The sequence below is a fragment of the Sciurus vulgaris genome (assembly GCF_902686455.1).
Source record: "Sciurus vulgaris genome assembly, chromosome: 9".
Classification (NCBI taxonomy): Eukaryota; Metazoa; Chordata; class Mammalia; order Rodentia; family Sciuridae; genus Sciurus; species Sciurus vulgaris.
The window spans coordinates 47,255,105-47,276,633 of record NC_136469.1 but is presented as its reverse complement, the minus strand read 5'-3'; the positions used below and the strand labels follow the sequence as shown (position 1 = coordinate 47,276,633).

The 21,529-nt window shown below is 38.8% G+C and overlaps 1 protein-coding gene and 1 pseudogene across 5 annotated transcripts in view; one reads left to right on the top strand and one right to left on the bottom strand.

Annotated features, from left to right (window-relative positions):
- The window catches only part of ANK2 (ankyrin 2), a 694,188-nt gene that overhangs the window by 47,004 nt on the left and 625,655 nt on the right, over positions 1 to 21,529 (top strand). The gene's annotated exons all lie outside the window — the stretch shown is intronic.
- Positions 6,746 to 10,157, bottom strand: LOC306670129 (ubiquitin-conjugating enzyme E2 E3-like; annotated as a pseudogene). The gene has a single exon. The product of its transcript is annotated as a ubiquitin-conjugating enzyme E2 E3-like (transcript).

Here is a 21,529-nt window from a genome sequence, read left to right as displayed (position 1 = left end):
CTAAATATATTCACTGTCTGATCATATTTTAATGTAATTTCTTCCTAATTAGTCTTTCTGTTTTTAATTTTCAGAAAACAATATTATGGAGAATAGCCTTTACAAGATAGTAAATCTTTGTAATTGCCAAATTTGAATAGCTGTTTTTTTGTTTTTGTTTTTTTGGATAAGGAACTGGACCTTCAGCTTGCTAGGCAAGTGCTCTACCCCAGCCTTTGAGTAGCTAATTTCTTTAGCTTCCTAGGAAATGTTTTCAGACTAAAAGAATGAACATGGAAATTGCATGAAAATAAGAGAATTCACTCTGGTTCCTTCCTCGGTGGTAAATTGCATCTCAATAATCTGTAGAGGTGGGGGGTAGTGAATTAGCATGTGAAAGAAAAGTCCACTTTCTGTCCAACTCTTAGTTTTTCTGGTTTTGGTTTATTTCTGTAACATCATTGGGAACTCTTCTGTTATCCAGACTTTTGTAACTAGATTTGATGGATAATGATTTTCATGACTCCATTCCATACATTGTAGAGGAGTTTGTGCTTTTTCAAAGAGCTTCAACATACATGAATTATTTTTTTCCCTTTCTTCCCTTCATCTTCTGCATATCCAGTTTGCTAGCAAGCTCCTATTGATTCCCTGACGATAATGTCTGTTATATTCAACCACTCCATTTCAGTAGCTGGCACCATAAAAATCACAGCATAAACCAGATGTGTTGGTGCACACCTATAAAATCAGCTACTCTGGAGGATCAGGCAGGAGGATTTCAAGTTTGAGGACTGCCTGGGCAATTTAGTGACACACTATCTCAAAATGAAAAATAGAAAGGGCTGGGATGGGACTCAGTGGTAGAGTTCCAGGGTGGGAGTGGGTGGGGGTGGGGACAGCATAGTGGAGCTGGAGAGATCCTTAGAGACCACTTAACATGAGAATCTCATTTTATAAATGAAGAAACTGAGATTTGATGAGGTTAATAACTGGCAAGATTATAGATTTCCCCCCACGTCCTGTGACTACTGCTTTTAAGGCTATGTATCAATGTCTGAGAGCTTAGTTCCTCACCTCCTCACCCCTATTCTATTCTGTGCAGAATTGAGAGGAAGAAGCTTTTCATATTCCATTTTCTTAAAGCCGGGTTCTCTCCTCTAGACGTAATGGGACTTATTATTTCTTACACATGAAATAAAAAATGCTTTAGGTGGGTTTATCATGGGTTCCTTTTTCTCCCTTTTTTGTAGCACTGGGGATCAAATCTAGACCTTTGTGCACGGTAGGCAAGTATTGTACTACACTGAGCCACATCCCTTGTCCTATGTGTACCTTCTTTATAAACTACATGCATATGTATTTTTAATTACACTCGAATGTAATGTTGCTTTTTTTTTTTTTTTCCTTTTTTAATTTTTGCGGCACTGGGGATTGAACCCAGGCCTTGTGCTTGCAAGGCGAGCACTCTACCGACTGAGCTATCTCCCCAGCTCTGTAATGTTGCTTTTGAAATGTTCCAAAGTAGTGACTGTATGTATACATTTTACTTACCCAGAATGCTCAACTCTGAGTCTAAAACCATGCCATTTACTCCTTTTGTACACCTCCTCATGGTGTCTTTTTTTTCATATAGTTACTGGTGTATTATAATCATACATATTAGTGGAATTTGTTGTTACATATTTGTACGTGCACATGATATAATAATATAATTTGCTCAATCTCATTCCCAGTTTCCCCCCTTTTCCTCCCCTGTTCCCTCCCCCTGGTCCTTTTCCTCTACTCTACTGGTCTCATCAGTTTCCATGGGTCTCCCTCCCCTGCAACAAGCTTTTTCCCATTTATTTTCTCTAGCTTCCCCATACCTCATGGTATCTTATACAGTGTTGTAAGTTGGTTCTCAATAAGTAAAAATGAAATTCTCTTCCAAATTGAGTGAAAAGTAGTGCTTGGAAATATTTCTTTTAATAATAAATGTCATATATTGTTCCTGATCTTCCTCCTCCATACCTTTTCCTTTATTATTCTCCTGTTTTTGCACATAATGCATTAAAAAAATGTTACTCTATTATCTTATCAACTCTTTGAGGGAGGGAACTCAGACTGGTAGGTTTTTAGGCACATAAGATTTTTAAGAAACATTTCCTTTATTTATGTACATTGGGTACACCGAGTGGTAAATTATAGAGAAACCCAGAGGAAAAAATGATTAATTTTTCTGCGTAGGTGATGTGATATTAGAGAGAACTGGACCAACATTTGGTTTGGGTCTTGAATTTGCTGGACTTGAGGGAAAGACATTTCAGGTAAATAACCACAGTAGGGTGTGAATCTACCCAAGGTGCCCCAGTCAATTAGTGCTTTTAAGATTAGAAACATAGACCTCTAGCCTTTTTCTTTGGCATTCAATTCGTTGCTTAAGTAAAAATATTTGACTTTCTTTCTTTTCTTTGTTAGTGGGTATTCAACCCAGTTCTTCATGTATGCAGAGTACCACTGAGATACACCCCCAGAGTAAAAAATATTTTCTTTATGTTTAAATAAATAATTGAAACATAAAATGCATGCTAAGAAATATTTTGCATACTTTCTTAAGAGTTTAAAACATTTAGTTGCAATGTTTAAAAACCAGTTTGAAAATGTTTAGTGGAAAAAATAAAATTAAGCAACATGAATGTTATCCTAAGTATTTTTGACACTGTAACTTGTATATTTAAAAAAAAATAAAAAAAATTTTTTTTTTTAAATTGCTTTGTGAAAAGGCTTTGTGAAAAGTTGTTTTTTTTGGGGGGGGTTTATGCTTCCAAATTTCTAGTGCCCTCTTGTGGCAGGAACTTACTGTTCCAGTAAAGTTTTTAAAAATCCAGTTAGTTGATATTGAATATGCATAGAATTAAATTATTTCTTTAGGAAGAAATTAAATTTTCAAACGACAGGAGGGAAGTGCTCATTGGATTAAAGTAATAACTCCTGCAAGCAATTTTGGAAAGCTTGATGATGAGTCGGACTGGTCAGTTCATTTAAACAGAAAAGAGTTGCTGGGCTCAATGGTAGAGTACACTTTAGGATGTGCCTGGCCTAGAATTGTATTTCCAGCACAAAAAATAAAAATAAAAGTAAGAATTGGACTATAGATCTCAGAAGGTATAGAAGACATTAAGGAACATACTTTGGAGCTGAATTCCTTGAAAATTTTATCTAGAAAGCTGAGTATCAAACAAAATATAAAACTGGAGTGATAATTTACAACGTTTTTTCATCTATAGATTTTATTTTATTTTTATTATTTTGGCACTGGCGATTGAAGCCAGAGATGCTTTACCACTTAGCTACATCCCCACCCCCCACTCCCCTGTTTTTGAGACATGGTTCTTGCTAAATTGCTGAGGGTCTTGCTAAGTTCCTTTACCTGGCCTTAAAACTTCCTCCTTAGCCTCCATAGTTGCTGAGATTACAAGCATGTGCCACCATGCCTTGCTTGGTCTATAGATTTTAGATAATAATATTCAAAAGATAAGTACAGTGGAATTTGCCCTGACCTAGAAATCAGATTATAGAAGTATAAAGTATAAGATAAATGGAAAACTTTTTAGTTTTCTTTTGGAAAACTTTCAGCAGAATCATCCAGTTGAACGTGTTAAGGGACCCAGTTCAAGGTCAGTGTGTCCAGCCGTCACTAGTGGGAGGGAAGTACCTACAAATATTTGAAATGTCCTTGTTAACACTCCAAGAAGGAGGCTGTTTGTTGCTGTATGTCCTTTCTGAGCTTCAGTCTTTTCATCTCTAAACTGGGGATGCTAATTCTTTGCCATTTATTACTTTTATTTTATATATTAAGTGGTGCTTAAGAATTTTATTTTATGTATTGCTGAGGATTGAACCCAGGGCCTCACTCATGCTGGGTGAGTAGCTACCACTGAGACACAACCCCAGTCCACTTGTTAACTTTAATACATCCTTCAAATTAGGTTATTTTGGGGACTCAGGAATATAGCTTAGCACTAGAGCACTTGCCTAGCATGCGTGAGGCCCTGAGTTCAATCCCCAAAATTGGGTTATTATTGTTGCTTACACAGTGCGAAGAGTGTTGAGGGCTATGCCATGCTGACTCGCCAAGATGGCGCCTGGCAGCCAGCCAGAAGTTGTTTTGGTCACATCGGCAGTGAGGAGGTTGATTAACATAAGCACACCCAGGTGATTTATCCTTGGCCTTATTCAATTAAGTTCACCACGCACACAAAGTGTGCACAAGTGTTCCCAAGTGCTCCTGATTGTGCCTGCTCGTTTTTTTTAACCTTTGCCATGATTGGGCAGCTACCTCCTCGCCTAATCTTTGCATAATTGGCGTCAGCCCTACCCTTCACCTCCTGGAGGGGATATAAGCCGGCTCTCCTCCAGGGCCGTGGATTGGAGTTTGAGGTTGAAGGTTCCAAGTTCCAGGTTCCAGAGCCAGGGTTCCTGGGGGTTCCCCGGAATCAAGAGCCTCGCCACCCTGCGCCAAATCCATGCCTCTGGACGGCATCAAGGAGATAGAGAGGCTGAGAGCCATTTGAAATTGCTTTTGGCAATTGCTAAGAGATTTCACAGGTTTTGCCAATCCATGACAATGCAAGTCTGTATTGCAAAAAAAGAGGGTAGGCCTAACAGGTAAATAGAGGCATGTAGTATTCCTATGCTAAAGAAAAGGGGGCTGACCTGTCTGTGAACAGTGGTTATTTTATACTCTTTTATCTTTTCACTATTAGGCCTTCATTTGGGTCTTTATTGGGGGACCACGGGATATTTTTACTCACCTTTGCAAATTGTTCATGAAACTTTACCAAACACATTTTGTATGAATTTTCACTTTATATCATTTTAGATAGGGTCTAGCCATGGAGATTCAAGTTTTGCTTACATGGGTCTGCCTGTGGGAGTTATGGGAGTTAGGACTCAGATCCCGAGGCAGCTTCTAACCTGAGAGTTAAGCTTCAATTAGATTTTCTCAAATTATTCCCTTAACTCAGAAACTTGTCTTTAATTTTTTGTGTATGCATATTTTTTTCCTTGTGGTACTAGGAATTGAACCCAGGGGTGCGCTGCCTCTGAGTGACATTTTCAGCCTTTTTGTTTTTTATTTTGAGACAGGTTCTTGCTAAGTCACCCAGGCTTGCCTAGAACTTGTGATCCTCCTTCCTGTACTTGTAGGCCTGGACCATTCAGCTTTTCTTGAAAGGTTTTCCTGGAATCTTATAAGTAGTTTGACTCTACTCTCAATTTCCTCTAATTTAGCAGTTCCTGTTTCCACTAATGGAAAAACCCATACACAACTGTAGAAGTTAATTTCCGGAGTTCTGTCAGCCATGGAAACTTTACTTGTGTTATATTATTTTTATTTATTGATTTATTTTTTGAGAAAGCATCTATAGTTGCCCAGCTTGGTCTCAGACTCACAGGCTCAAGTGATTCTCCTGTCTCAGTCTCCCTAGTAGCTGGGTGCTACCACCTGCAGCACTTGTGTTACATTATTAAAATGACTTGTCTCATTTACTTAAAACAACAGCAACTGTAAACATTTCCAGGCAGAGCTCTCCTTAGATACTTTGTTGCATTTTCTTTCACTGGAAATTACCTTTCTTCTGCCCCCTTTGCACTGGCTTCTTCCTCTCTGGGCCAGGGTCCCCATTTCAGCTCTAAACTGAAAACATGGTGAACAGGCAGTACTCCCAGGACTGCATCTCTTGAATTGCAGTACAAGCCTTGGTCGCTGAGGCTCTTGTCAGTGATAGACAGTCTCCCTCTAGTGTCAATACTGAGCTGTTTCCACCTGGTCCTGGTGTAAGCGCACCACCTCACCTCCACGCTTTACCCCGCTCCACCACAGTACTAGGAATTGAATCCAGGACACTCTACTTTTTTATTTTTTGGTTCTACTTTTGAGCAATATCCAACCCTTTCTAAAGCTTTATTTTTAAGATAGGATATCACCAAATTTTCCAGTCTGGCCTTGAACTTCTGGGTCCTCCTGCTTCAGCCTTCTGAGTAGCTGGGATTATAGGTGTGGACCCTCTTGTTCTGTATTTACCTATTTTTTTTTTTTTTTTTTTTTTTTGCAGGATTGGACTTGGGAGCACTTTATCACTGAGCCACATCCCAAGTCCTTTATTTATTTATTTTTGAGACAGGGTCTTGCTAAATGGCTCATGCTGGTCTTGAACTTGCTATCTTATTGCCTCAGACTCCAAAATCACTGTGATTACTGGCATGCACCACCACACCCAGCTCATTTATCTGTATTCTTAACCATACATCGTCTCATTTTATCAGACAACATCCTTATGGGATAGGATATGGTGATCCCATTTTACAGCCACAGTCCAGAAACACTTAATTTACTGGCAAATGGGAGAACCCAGTTAAGACTCCACCTCTGTGATCTTCCTCCAGTATTCTCTCCACATAATTACTGTGTTTCTTTTATCTTCTGTGTCTCTTCACTCTTCTTTTCCATATTCCTATTTGCCTACAGAGATTTTCAAGGAAAAAGTGTTTAGTGTTTATATTTTATATGCAGTCCTCTACTTAATCCTCACAACTTTATGAGGAGCGCAGCAGCCATTGTGGCACGTGCTTGTGGTCCCAGCTACTCAGGTAGAAAGTCCTGGAATGGAAGGTCAGCCTGGGCAGCATAGTGACACCCTGTCATCAAGGGGGAAAAAAAAAAGGGGAGGAGGTATCACTATGAGCTTTATGAGCTTTATGAGCTTTGTTGCAGAGAAGGAACTGAATGAAACACAGAGAAAGAAAGAATTTGTTCAAAGACACACACCTGGTATTTGGCAGTGTGCAGATTTCAACCTGAGAGGTGCACCTCTCAGTTCTTGATGTTACCTGCAGTGCCATAGAAGCTTCTTTTGGTCCTGTCAACGTGCACTTCACCTTTCATCACCAACACACACACACTGTATTCACTCTCTACTCCCTTACTGACTACTTACTCTTCCATCCCCTGCATTCTGGTTTTCTATGGAGAAGCTTCTTTTGAAGTTCAGCAACCACTAGTTGTCTAATGCAAGTTCTCCTTCTCTTTCTGCCTTTTAAATTTTTTTTGAGATGCTTGGGGTTGAACTCAGGAACTTTCACGTGCTTGGCAACTGATAGACCTTCAGCTCTCTCCCTTTTTTAAAGCCTTCCTATACCCTTTGTCAGCCTTTGAGTGTTCCCTCTTTTTTTGAAGCTCTTTTCTTTATTTTGTCGACACATCAATCTCTTGATGCACTGCTATCCTCTGATAGTTTCATTTTCCTCTTCCTCCTCCTCCTCTTCCTTCCTTTTCCAGTAGTAGAGATTGAAACTGGGGGTGCTCTACTACTGAGCTACACCCGCAGCCCTTTTTATTTCTTGAGACAAGATCTTGCTAAATGGCCCAGGCTGGATTTGAGTGTGTGATCCTCCTGCCTCTGGAATTGCTGGGATTAGAGTTGGCTGGGATTACAGGTGGGCACCACCACTCTGAAGTGCACTGTCTCCATTTTGAATTTGAAGGATTGAAGCTGTATTTTACCATTATCTTGGTTTAAGTTGCTCCTGACTACAGGTGACTTTAGACTTTTTTTTTTCCTGTTAGTCTTTAATCATTTGCTATCTTGTGACATTTTTTCTACTCACTCAGTCTGCTCTTTTAAGTTCACTGAAACCCATATTTACTTTACTGTTTTAATATTAGGCGCCACTGTTTTACCCTCAGGAACCATCTCCTTGCCTGTCCTTCGCACTCCTATCAGGACTTCTGACGTGAGTTGGGGCTCAGAATATGATGCCTTGGCATGCTGAACACTTTGACCTGAAGGAAAGGGTCTCCAAAGCAGGATCTTTCTGTTCTCCTCCTCTTCTTCTTTCTCCTGCTTCCCCTTGCCCCCCAAGGATGGCCATAGAAACTAGAATTCCTCTTTCCAAGCAAGACCATAGGAACTAGAACCCCACTCCCCTAAGCCAATTATAAAACCTAGAAATATTACTCTAACCTTTCCTCATCTTTCTGTGTAAGAGCTGGCCATAAAAAGATCCTCTGATCTAATTTGTCTGACAGTAAGTCAATCTTAAGACCTGGCTGCAAAAGGGGTCCTGCCCAATACTGAGAAGGAAGGATTCTGAGCAGGGTCCAAGAAGAATCTGAGCACACAGGCCTTGCTGAGCTTCCCAGCTCTTCAGTCTTTTACCATTAGATAGCACCCATTTTTCCAATCACATCTCTATATGGCTGTCTATTCTTCATCCAACCTAAGCATAAAGAAGTAGTTTTCCCTGGGTCCCTGGGTCTTTATTTATGAAGGCCCATGTCACATGAAACATTTTTATTTATACCTGCAGAAGCATGTTTATTATGTTCGAGATGATACATCAGTGCCCTTTGAGCTACAAAAAAAAAAGAATAAAAGGAAGTTCTTTCATCACAAACTGACAAAGGTAAAAGGTAAAGCATTTTCACAACAGTGTGAACCACACACTGGTTCAGAAATAGATCTGGGTTTAATACAAATGACAAAATTCTTAGTCATTTGCAGTTGCTTTTATAACCTCATAGAGATAGTGAATTAGGTGAAAATGCCCTATAATACCTTGATAGACTTAAGGCCCGGTACCCTTAGTACATGACAAAATACATTTTGATATGTCAAGGAAGCAAGACTTGTAAGTAGGCATTTAATTAATTAATTTATTTATGGTACTGAGGATCGAACTCAGGGGCACTTTACCACTGGGCTACATATCCAGCCCTTTTTATTTTGAGAAAGGGTTTTGCTAAGTTGCTGAGGCTGGTCTTGAGCTTGCAATCTTCCCATTTCAGTCTCCCAAAATGCTGGGATCACAGGTGTGCACCACCTGACCCAAGCATTTTAAACATAACTAATCTACAGCTATGAAGTTCTGCTCTTGATGGCATTTACCCTTTTTGCGAAGTCTCCCAGTTTCCAGTGAACAAAAGTAGAGAGTAGAATCAGTATTACATATGCGCAGAAGTCCATATTGTAAAGCCTGTAAAGATTTGTCACACAGGGGAAGGATGGATGCCTTCTGCTCTCTCACACTGCATACAAATCATGTGAATTATGTTGTGCATTTCTTGGTCCACTGTCTGGCTATCCTGTCATGTTCTGCTCTGTTGGTCAAATACTGAGTGACTGTGCTTCCAACCAGAGGATCCACAGGGCTGCAGTCTGTCGAAAGGCAACGAATAGCTAGCAAATCCTTTGAAACAGTCAGAGCAGGACTCCAGTTATCTTTAAAGATGTCTACACAGATAACTCCCAGACTGTTGATGTTGCAATGATAGATTCTGGCATCTGTAACCTTTGGTGGTTTAAACAAATTATCTGATAAAAATTTCTAGAAAAAAAACACACCACCTTCACAGACAGAACCTGTTGCACCAGGTGCTGTGGATTTCCATTCACAAATGTTTTCTCCTTTAGGCCCGGCCGTTAGGAGGGGCAAGGGTTATTTTGGCTGGTTCTGAGCACTAGTGGATGACTTGGCAGTGGTTTTGCTACAGAGTTTGTTGTTTTTCTTCTGCGGGTGTCAGACATTTTTCTTTTTTGTTCTTCAGGCTCTGTAGCAGCTGGGTCTTGCTGGTCCCCATCTGAAATGCCACTGCTGTTGCTGGGCTTCATCATGAAACTTTTTTGCCTGTCATTGGACTTATTGGTGAAGTTCTCTCTTGGAAAATGTTCACAAAATTCCCATTGCCACTAAGGTTCTTCCCTCAAAAAAAAAAAAAATTTTTTTTTTTTTTTTTTTGTACTGGGAATTGAACCTAGAGGCACTTTACCATTAAACTATATTCCCAGTTCTTTTTTATTTTTTATTTGATTTTTTATTTTGAGACAGGGTCTTACTAAGGTGCTTTAGGGCCTTGCAGTTGCTGAGACTGGCCTCAAATTTGTGATCCTCCTGGCTCCGCCTCCCAAGTGACTGGGATTACAGTGTCTGGCCTCCTCATGGACCAACTTTTGTATTTTCATTACTAGGGGTTGAACCTTAGGCCTCTTGCATGCTAGGCAAGTGCATGAACTAACATTTTAGCCAAAAATATAAAGGGGTGGCTGAGAAAAAAACAGAGTCCCGAGATGTGCAAATAATTTTCATGCCAGTGGAGGTGAACCTGTGTTCTGCTTTTCTCTTGTAAACTTTTTTTTTTCTTTCTTTCTTTTAACTATAGGGGTCAGTGTGTGAGGAAAGGTGTCACACTTTTCTGCCCCTACCGTTGTCTTTTAAAGTGACAGTTTTAAAACCTTAGTTTTTGAATGTCACCGTCTAAGACCCCCAACTAAGTGATTCCCAAGCAGGAGTAATATTGCCCCCTAGGGGAACTTGCTGAAATATGTGACCCTTTCAGCCGCCATAGTGACTGGGAATAGTACTGGTATCCAAGTCTTTGAATTTAGACTAGAATTTACACCACTGCCTTTCCTGGGTCTCTACCTTACCGATTGCAAATTTTGGGACTTAATCACTCAAACCGATTTCTCCTAACCTGTGTATGCGCGTGCTCATGCGTGTGGCTGGATAGGTGGATGTATATACTACCGATTCTGTTCCTCTGGATAGCCCTGCATACTACAGTTTTCCTGGATTAGACAATAGTCTTTGCACTAGTATGTTCTTTTCTTTTCCCATCAAATTCTACATCAAATAACAACAAAACCAGTTTCTCTAGGTGCCTGCAGATTCTCATCTGTTGATTTCTCCCTTCTCTGGTGATCCTGACCTTCACCTTCAGAGATGTTTCAGCCCTCCCAGTCCTGTGCCCCTGTCAGGAGTCCAGCGAGTGTGGATGTAGTGTGACTGAACCTTCTGTAGGTTTTCTGTTTGTTCAGCCAGCAATAGGCAGGGCATCCGAAAGCATCCCATGACCCAGGCTCCGTTTTCCATAACTCTAGTTAGGTGGGAGGGGAGCAGTTTTCACTGTAGCCGGTGCTGGGGAGGGTTCCAGTTTCCCTTGGAACAGAGATGTGGAGGCACCAGCATCGGGAGCGAATGTGGAGGGCCGGAACACCGGGGCCACTGGAGGTCATTGGAACACTTGGTTGGGATGGCATTCTCTGTGGTATCTTCTCTTGTGAAAACCTCTGTTGATGCCTCAGAGAGCCTTATAGCTTCACATTTCCTGTAAGAACAAGAGTTTCTAACACCTACATAAAATTTCTAAAAGAAAATCTACAGGGGGCCTCTTTTGAACAAGATGCTGGGTGGGATATTGGCATATTTCCATCTTGATGTTGTGAGACAGGCTTTCGGACCGTCAGAGTGGGAATGAACAAGTCCTCATTCAGCACCAGAGTCTTTTTGTCTATGGTCTGGGTCACAGGAAATGAATGTCAGTGTGGTCTCCGAGACAGGACAGGACAGAATCATCAGGATTCTGGCCTAGAAGAGGGTGAGGTTGGGTGATTTGAGGGGAACTTATTTTTTATTTGTTCTTTTCAGGTATACATGACAGTAGAGTGTATTTGAACATATTATACATAATGGAGTGTAACTCATTCCAATTAGGATCCCATTCTTGCAGTTGTACATGATGGGGAGTTTAACTGGTTGTATATTCATATATGAGGGGAACTTATTGGAGGGAACTGTACTGAAGGCTCTTTGGGGTCTGGGCAGAGACTAACTTATTGGTTTTCTGTCAAAGCAGGACATAAATAGCCACAATGTGCCTGGTACTCAATACTTAATAGATACAGCAAAAATGTTGATTTCCTTTTGTTCTCCTGGATTCAGTTTATATCATTTGAACTATCTCTGAAACACAGATCTGATACATCATTTTTTAAATTTAAACCACTACTCACTACCTTTTAGTCATAGTTTTCAAAATTATGCACTAGACTCACCCTGTTAAAACAAATTTTCTGATTTAGTGGGTTAAGAGTGGGACCAAGCCAGGCACAGTGGCACATGCCTATAATCTCAGTGACTTGGGAGACTGAGGCAGGAGGATCATAAATTCCAGGCCAGCCTTGGCAACTTGGTTTGACCCTAAGCAAATTAGTGGGACCCTTTGTAAAAAATAAAAAATAAATAAATAAAAACCGACAGGGATGTAGGGAATGTAGCTCAGTAGTAGAGCACCCCTGAGTTCAAACCCCACTACCAAAAAAAAAAAAAAAAAAGAGTGAATCCAAAGAATTGCATTACTCATAATTTCCAAGCATGATGCTGATGCTGATGGTCTGGTGACTGCATTTTGAAAGCTCCTTTTTTACAAAATACAGTCTAACCACTTTAGCACAGGAGACAAAGACCTCCAAAATTTGACCTTGGATAGGAAAAACAGGAGATTCTGCCAGGAAGAAGTGGCAGTGCAGGCAGCTCAGAAGGGAATGCAAATATCCTTTTCCCTTCACCTTCTGATTTCTTGGCCAGGACCCTTTTAACAAAAGATAGATTAGCAAGAGAAAAATATACAAATTTATTTAACATAGGTTTTGCACAACATGGGAGCCTTCCTAATGAAATGAAGTCCTGAGGAAGCGATTAAACGTGAGTGTTTTTATGCTAGGTTTGATGAAGAGTGGAAAGTCATGAAGAAGTATGGTAGAACAAAAGTAGTATAAGATAATGGCTATAAACTGGGGGAAGGACGGTGTCTTCAGAGATAAGGAAGATCCTTGGGCATAAAGAAGGCGTCTCATGGTGGGTGCAGTGGTGCATGCCTATAATCCCAGCCTCAGCAATTTAGGAAAGGCCCCAATTTAGAAAGACCCTGTCTCAAAATCAATAGAGGGTTGGGGATGTGACTTAGTGGTTAAGCACCCCGGGTTCAATCTCCAGTACCCAAAAAAAAAAAAAAAAAAAAAAGGGTGCATCTCTTATAGGAGAGCTTTATGACCTGCTTCAGGGGAAGGTCAGAATGTCACGTCTCAGATTTCTTCGTCTTATAATTTTCAATACGCCCACATGCCATAGTTTGTCCTCAATGTCATTAGTTACAAACAGGAGAAAAGTCCTGTTCATGGCACTGAGACCTCGAAGAGCAATTCAGATTGGCTGTTACTAACTCTTCTCTTTTCTTTTTTTTTTCTTTTTTTTTTTTTTTAGTTTTGACATATCACTTACTAAAGTGATAACAAAACATTTATTATGATTTCCATTATCTGTTAGCTGTCCCACATTATTTAGTACCTAGCTTGTGTTACTGAAGGACTAAGTAACACTTCTCTTTTCTATTGGTTGAATTTTTTGTTTGTTTGTTTGTTAAGGTGCTGGGAATAAGATAAGTACTTGATGGCTGAACTATATCTCCAGTCCACATTGCTGGAATTTGATAATACACACATGGAATGGAGGAAAGGTCACGAGATGTGATATTCCACAGCTTGAGGCTCATATTTGCTGCCATCTTGGTATCTTCAGAAAAGTTCCCTATAATATTGGTCAGTCAGGATAACTTTTGTAAGTCAGGATAACTCTTCTAGATCCCTCTCAAGCTTGTGGAAAGAAATCAGCAAAGCATATAATGAAAGTGCTTTCAAAAGGAAAGCACAAATATACATTATCCTATCAATATACATTAAGTGCACTACGAATATACATTATTTAAATTTTGTTAGCATCCAGTTACTGCAGTGACTGGCTAAATCCAAATCCTGAAATGTGCCATCCAGTTAACTGTAATGTGAACAGATATTTGCAGAGGACACAAGATTCATGTATGCTAAGGTACTGGGAGACTGAAATAGAACAAACTGTCCCTCTTCTTCCAGGGTTTGTCATGTCTATTTCTTCTGGAGTAGGTAGGCATTTATGGGTGCCTCACTTGTCTCTTGGAATAACTGTGTGGAACCGGTTTTTGAGAAAGGACACCAGCCTGCAACAGCATCTTTAGCTAGATTATTCTTGGTTTTGTCTGGTGGGGAAGGGGAGTGGCTTGATGCTGGAGTGGCAGTCAGGTAACCACACAGCACAACATTGCCTGGAATGGCATTTGTTTAGTTAACTTTTGGCATAGAGGAAATTGAATGTATAATAACTTCTTGCTTCTCAACACCACCACTACTGGCAGCCCCAGTAGTTACCACTGATTTCTGACCTGCCAACTAGGCTTAAATTACCTGTTCTTTACAGCAATTTGAACCTCTAGGGAAATCTAATTTGTACCAAAGTGGTTAGAAATTGAAGTCAGCCCCTGTGCAAGTTCACTATATCATCATTCAGTGTGGGTGATCTGCAGTCCTCACTTAGCAAAACTGTTTTCAAGGCCCGTGGAGCTACACTCTTGGAAAGATCCTGGTATATTCTCTATAGATATGTTCAGCTTTTGACATAAATGTGGAATAAATAATTTTGGGGATAATTCTGCTTTTTAAAAAATCAGAGACCAATTCTTATTGACAGCCAAGTATAATAGTCTGGAGAGTTTTCATTTTCTTTCATTTTCTTACATAATCATCTCAATTGTGTCACTATATGAGAGTAATCCTCAGGTTATTACTACTGGATTTAGCATTTTCTCCAAATTCTTGGAGTATGGAATATTCTAACTGCCTTATGTTAGACATTTATATTTTAATTTCAGACCTTTTCACAGTTATTTTATCAAACTTATACTAACTCTGGCCTTCACCTGAACATATTCCTCAAGTAGGAGGAAAATAAAAAAAATATGGTAGAGTCTGACATTCTATTTTCCCAGAGCCAGGGGTTTATTGCAAGGCATCTTTCACGGCTTTTTTCTCCCAGGAACTCTGCCAGAAGATGGCATCATGCTCTCAGAGCCCTCTCTGCACGGCCCCAGTCATCAGCCTCAGTGAAAACTGCAGTTGGAAAGCTCCTTAGTTTCCGTGAGGCTGACAGGAAATGAATTTGCTTGTGCATCCCCAGTCAAGGACAATGCCATTAAGTTTTGCTAAACTACAATATTCCAGACTAAAGATTTCAAAATTCTCTTGCTGGTGCACCAAGGATACTCATTTCAATTTAGACCCAAGGCTGGGAGTCTAATTCACAGAGGCACAATAGTTTAGGAAGAAAAGAATTATAATTACAAAAGAAGTGAATTCCAAAGGAATCTACATATTGAGGTAGCTGTACTATAGCTAACTGTATGTAGCATAATCATTGTATTAAAATGTAGTTCATAGAGTAATAATTCATAAGAAATAATAATATGTAATTGTAAAACTGCTATAATTTAGTGGAAGTGAGTTTAATTTTTTAGTTTTCGATAGTATTTCTTTTTTTAAAAATGCCATTTGATGGTAATGCCACAAAAGATTGCATTGGTAAATTTGGTTTGTTCCTTTATTTTTATATTAATCTGTTTATTTCTATATTAGCATATGTAATATGTGCAAATGGTAATAAGGTAAACACCAAAGAGTAAAAAATGAAAAGTAAAAATCTTGCCATCCTTGACTTCCCCTTATGCCTATAGTGGTAACTAATAGTGTTTTTTCAAAAATTCTCCTTCAGTGTTGGGGATTGTGCATGTTAGGCAATTTCTCTACCACTGACCTACATCCCCAGGCCACTAAGAGTGTTTTATTTTTTATTTTTTTTTTCTTTTTTCTTTTGGGTTCTAGGGAAATTTTACCAATGAGCTATATCACCAGTCACTCTATATTTATCTTATTTTAAAATTTTGAAGTAGGATCTCATTAACTTGCTGTTATGGTTTGGACATCGGGTATCCTCCAAAAGCTCACATGTGAGACAATGCAAGAAGGTTTGGAGGAGTAATGATTGGGTCATAGCATTATCCTAATCAGTGAATTAATCCCTGATGGGATTAACTGAGTGGTAACTGGAGGTAGGTGGGGTGTGGCTGGAAGAAGTGCTTCATTAGGGTCGTGGCTATGGGATATATATTTTGTATCTGGACAGTGGAGGCTCTCTCTGCTTACTGATCATCATGTGTGCTGCTTCCCTCTGCCATACTCTTCAGCCATGATGTTCTGCCTCACTTCCAGCCCTGAGGAGTGGAGCCAGTCTTGTATGGACTAAGACCTCTGAAAACATAAACCCTCAACTAAACTTCCTTTTCTACAATTGTTCTGGTCAGATCCTTTAGTCATAGCAGTGAAATAACTGACTAAAATACTTGCTGAGGATGTCTTTGAACTTGGAATCCTCTATATCAGTCTCCTGAGACACTGGGATTACAAGTGTGTGCCACCACACCCAGTTCCACCAATAGTGTTTATATCTTGTTTCATAAAAAAAAAAAAAAAAACCCACCCCTCCCCAACAAAAAAACTCAAAGCCCAAACTGTCCAAAAACCAAAAAATGGACCGATTCTTTATCATTTTGATGTTAATTGTAAAAGTTGTTTTAATGATTACTAGGAAAATGGTTGTTGAGCAATTGTAAAATAAAGCATGATCCTATCTGGATTCTGTTTTTTTTGGTAGTGCTGGGAATAAATACTCAGTACTTCACATATGCTAGGCAAGTACTGTACCACTGAGCTACACCCCAAGCCTTGGATCCCAATGTAAAAAAATTGCCAAAAAAAAAAAAAAAAGCAAAAAAAAAAAAAAAAAAGCCAGGCCTATAATCCCAGTGACTAGAGCAGGTAAAGCAGAAGAATCACAAGTTCAAGTTCAAGGCCAATCTAGGCAATTTAGCAAGATCTTGTCTCAAAAAAAAAAAAAAAAAAAAAAAAAATCGTCACTGTGCCTGTGTGGGATATATATCATTGCTCCCATTTTTTCAGGTAAAAAAACTAGGTCGAATAACTTGTCTAGGGTCAAAGAGCTAAATAGTTGATGAATTCTCATGGGTTCATGTGAATACATGTATATAAATCTCTCGGTTTAATAATAAAACCCAGTAGCTGGGTATAGTGGCACAGGCCTGTAATCCTAGTGACTCTGGAGGCTGAGGTAGGAGGATTGCAAGTTGAAAGCCAGCCTCAGCAATTTAGTGAGGCCCTAGGTAGCTTAGTGAAATCCTGACTCAAAATAAAAAATAAAAGGGGCTAGGATGTGGCTCAGTGGTAAAGCATCCTTGGGTTAAATCCTAGTATAACCCTGTCTTCCGCTCTACCAAAAAAAAAAAAAAAAAAAAAGAATAAAACTTGTTAACATAATTGCAGATGGTTTATATGGTATGTTGAATCATATGAGATTATTGTTTTGTGGGTCAAAAATGATAAAAATGTTGACACAAATGGTATGCCTTTATGCCATGTACAAACAGAGAAACAACATGTATCCCATTTGTTTACAATAAAAAAAAAAAGTTTGGACATTGGTAATGTCACATGGTCTAACCAAGTATTCTCATTCCTATTCCTGGGTAATAACCATATCATTCCTATGCGTCACTTTGTACTTTTACTTCATATGGTGTGTACTTAACAGTAGACAGAGTTGATTCTTGTATTTTTAACTTTCAGAGTAGAATTCTCTTAGCATTTTGGCAATTTGATTTTTGTCTTCAATTTATTTATGAGATCTAGTTATGTTAATTTTTTTTTTTTTTTTTTTTTTTTTGCGGTGCTGGGGATTGAACCCAGGGCTTTGTGCTTGAGAGGCAGGCACTCTACCAACTGAGCTATATCCCTAGCCTCATGTTAATATGTTTTTAAAACATATTGTGATATAATCACACCACATACTATATAATAGTGAAAATACATGAACTTAATTAAGTTAAACTATCTGTATAGTATCCGCTCATTATATAAAAAAAGTAATATATTAATCAGCTTCCTACTGACGGACATTTGGGCTCTTTCCAGTCTTTTGTTATGACAAGCAATTCTCCTGTGAACACATAAAGCATACTCATAAGTAAAAACATGAACTTCTATCAGGATGACAAAATTAGTGGATAAAAAATGTGAAATTAATATCTTATTTTCCTTCTAGGACATATTTGATTGGATTTTATTTGATTCTCCTTGAAAATATTCCAGAAACTAATTCTTATGACAGACTACATTTTATGTGGTTTTACGGAAAAGTATAGCACCCCTTAAGGGCAATTGGAACGGCACATAGATAAAGTAGACAATGCAGATAATGTGGTTGAATTGAAAAATGTTTACTGAGTTTGACTATGTGACTAATAAAATAAAACAAGAGGAGAATAACCAGAAGAGTATGGAAAGAGAGTGAGTCTTATATTTATAATAAATTATCTTATAGCAAATGACTTCTAAGTATCTTTGGTGAAAGAGCTGCTTGCTCTAGGGAGAAATAAATCTGGAAAGTTCTGTAGGTTTTGGATGTGAATGATGCAAGAGTTTGTACATATGGATGGTTTGTAGCAAGTTTATCCTTTCTTACTGCACACTGTCCCATGCTTCTTCAGCTCTCTCTTTTGGATTTTTTTCTTTTTTGAGATGGGGTCTTGCTATGTTGCAGAGGCTGATCTTCCTGCCTCAGCCTCCTGACTACCTGGACTGTAGATACTGCAACATCATGCCTGATTTTTAAAAATTCTTAGCCTGTTTTTATTCAGTTTGGATTACTAACACCTTTTTTCCTGTGATCCTTGGTTGTTGAGGCAGTAGTGACTTTTTTTTTTGGTGGGGTTGTACCTGGGATTGAACTCAGGGGCACTGAGCCACTGAGCCACATCTCCAGCCCTATTTTCTATTTTATTTAGAGACTGAGTTGTTAGCGCCTCACTGTTGCTGAGGCTGGCTTTGAATTTGCCATCCTCCTGCTTCAGCCTCCCGAGGGTAGTGACTTTTTCTTATATAAGCTCCAAAAAGGTAAAATAAAGCCTGATATCTGGGGTGAATAAACGTAGAAGCCACCCATAACACAAATGTCCCCTGCCAAGCCACAGTGGCTCCGGTGCTATTGGTATACACGATTGTAGAACTAGACACTGGGTGCTTTCTTTGGAATAGAAATCATACCAATTAGTATTTTTTTTCCCCCAGTGATTAACATTTCTAAATGATAGGTAGATTGTTAATTGAGACTTTCTTGGAAAACTGAATGTTCATTTCTTTCTTTCTTTTTTTTTTTTTCTTGCTGAATTTAAACTTGTTTTGCAAAAGGTTTCAACTTTAACATATCCCTCTCTTCAGGGAAAGTCTAGGAATATATTTCAGATAAAGACTTTTGGTTTAGAACTTTAAAAAGATATTCTACTAGGCACAGCAAATCATATTTTAGTATCTGATTTCTTCAAATCTTTTTGCTACTTATTTCTTTGTAAATCCTTATAAAGCTGACCCACTTATTCTATGTTACCAGTTGGAACCATAGAGTCTTTAATATTTAAATTCTGCTATAAGAAAGCCAATTTTAGGGGCTGGGGAGATAGCTCAGTCGGTGGAGTGCTTGCTTTGCAAGCACAAGTCCCTGAGTTCTATCCCCAGCACCACAAAAAAAGAAAAAAATAAAAGAAAGAAAGCCAATTTTATTTTGGGATATTCTATAAACTTTTTATAATGTTGATCAAACCATTATGGCTTACAAAATTATTCTTCGTGTGTCTAAAAATAATGGCAATATGATGTGCAGGTGTAGATCCGCCCCCCTTTGTGTGTGATTGTGTGTGTGTGTGTGACACTGGAGACTGATCCTATGCTAGGCAAGTGTATTCTCTACCACTGAACTACACTGAACTATACACACAGCTCTAATTTCCATCTTTTTGGAAATGATTGGTTATTACCCAGGGATTGTGTGAAAAAAAAGATTTAGGAGGCTTCTGTTTGTGTCAGCTTGCCACTAGAATTTGTAATGCTTTTGGTCATCTGTGACAATTAAGTATAAAAGCAAACATTTTTATTCATGTTATTCAAGTCACATGTATCTCTTAAATCTCTTGCAAATCAGTTTAATTTATTTTGGTCTACAAGTGCTCTTTTGAGTTTTTTTAAAAAATGCAATGTCAAAATTAAAGCCAAGTAGATAAAAAAGAAGTAAAAGTATGTAAATGACCTTCTGCTCCTCCCCAAAATAAACTCTCTATTCAGGATAGACTTGTATAAAGATAGCTCACTTTTTAATTTTTGGGTCACAAGTCAAGAGATCTACTCCTATTTTTTTTTTTTTTTTTTTTTACCAACTGAGCTATATCCCCAACCCTCAGAGATCTACTCCTATAATCTTTACGTGGAGGAGTTTACTGTATTAACCAGGACCTGGACTTTGTCTTCTGGTATCTTTCTGGGTGGCTGCTCTCTTCCTCTTCCCTTCCATTCAATCATCCGTATGTTCTCTACGGCAAGTTCTGGAAGGGGACAGACAGTCTGAGTGGACTAATTTTGACCACTCCATTGGTCAAGGCCCATGCTGAGGAGGCACTGCCTTTGGGTTACTCTGTACTATGTAGACTTATATAGTATCTGAATATTCTTTCTAAGCTCCCACATTTTAAAACGGGTTTTGACAAATTGGAACATTTCTAAGGGAGGGCTTGAAGGATATGGGAGGAATAGTTAAGGTACCTGCAATTATTTATTTATTTAACATTTACTTGCATCATTTATTTATTTAACATTTATTTATTTAATGTCTATTTGTTTGTTTGTTTGTTTGACACTGGGGATTGAACCCCGGGGGGATATTCAACCACTGAGCTACATCTTCAGTCCTTTTTATTTTTATTTATTTTGAGACAGGGTCTTGTTAAGTTGCCCAGGCTGGCCTCCTGAAAAGCTGGGATCACAGGCATGCGCCATCATGCCTGGCCATACAACTCTTTATTTGAAGAAATATTTGAGAAGAGGGGTTAAATTTATTCCCTGTGGCTTCAGAAGGTACATTATTAGGTGGAGACTACAGGAAACAGATTTCTGCTTAAAATGAGATTGTTCTCATAGGTGGAGGTGTTTGAGAGTGGTATTAGACAACTTGTGAGGCAGGGAGGACCTATGCTTGGAGCGTTCAAACAGAGGCTGGGTGCCATTTGTCAGGGATGTTGTAGAGGGCACCCTCACTCTAGCAAGGCTTTCCCTTGAATCTGAAGGAACAGGTGAGACTGGATTTCTGAAGATTGACATCTATGAGGGTATACATTCATAAAAATGGTTTGGCATTATTCTGGGAGCTTCTTAGGAAACAAGAACATAAGTGTTCGAAAATCAAGTTCAAGTACAGAAACCCCCTAGAGCTGCCTATACTTGTTTAAATATGAGAATTAAAAATATCTACTTAAGCTGGGCGGGGGTGTATGCCTATAATCCTAGCAGTTCGGGAGGCTGAGGCAGGAGGATGGAGAGGTCAAAGCCAGCCTCAGCAAAAGTGAGGCACTAAGCAACTCAGTGAGACCCTGTCTCTAAAGAAAATGAAAAATAGGGCTGGGGATGTGGCTCAGTGGTCGAGTGCCCCTGAGTTAAATCCACGGTACCAACAAAACAAAACAAAACAAAACAAAACAAACAAAAAACAACTACTTAGGTGGGTTTCCAAATACATTTTATCTTTATAAGTAACAGAAATAAAGGGCATACTTATGTTTGTCATATGGTTATTTCTTTAATAATGTTAAAATATGTTGTGTAATTTTATTTTATTTTATTTTATTTTTTACAAAGTTATAACACTTTAATAATTTAAATAGAACCAATGTCAGGAATATACATACATAAAA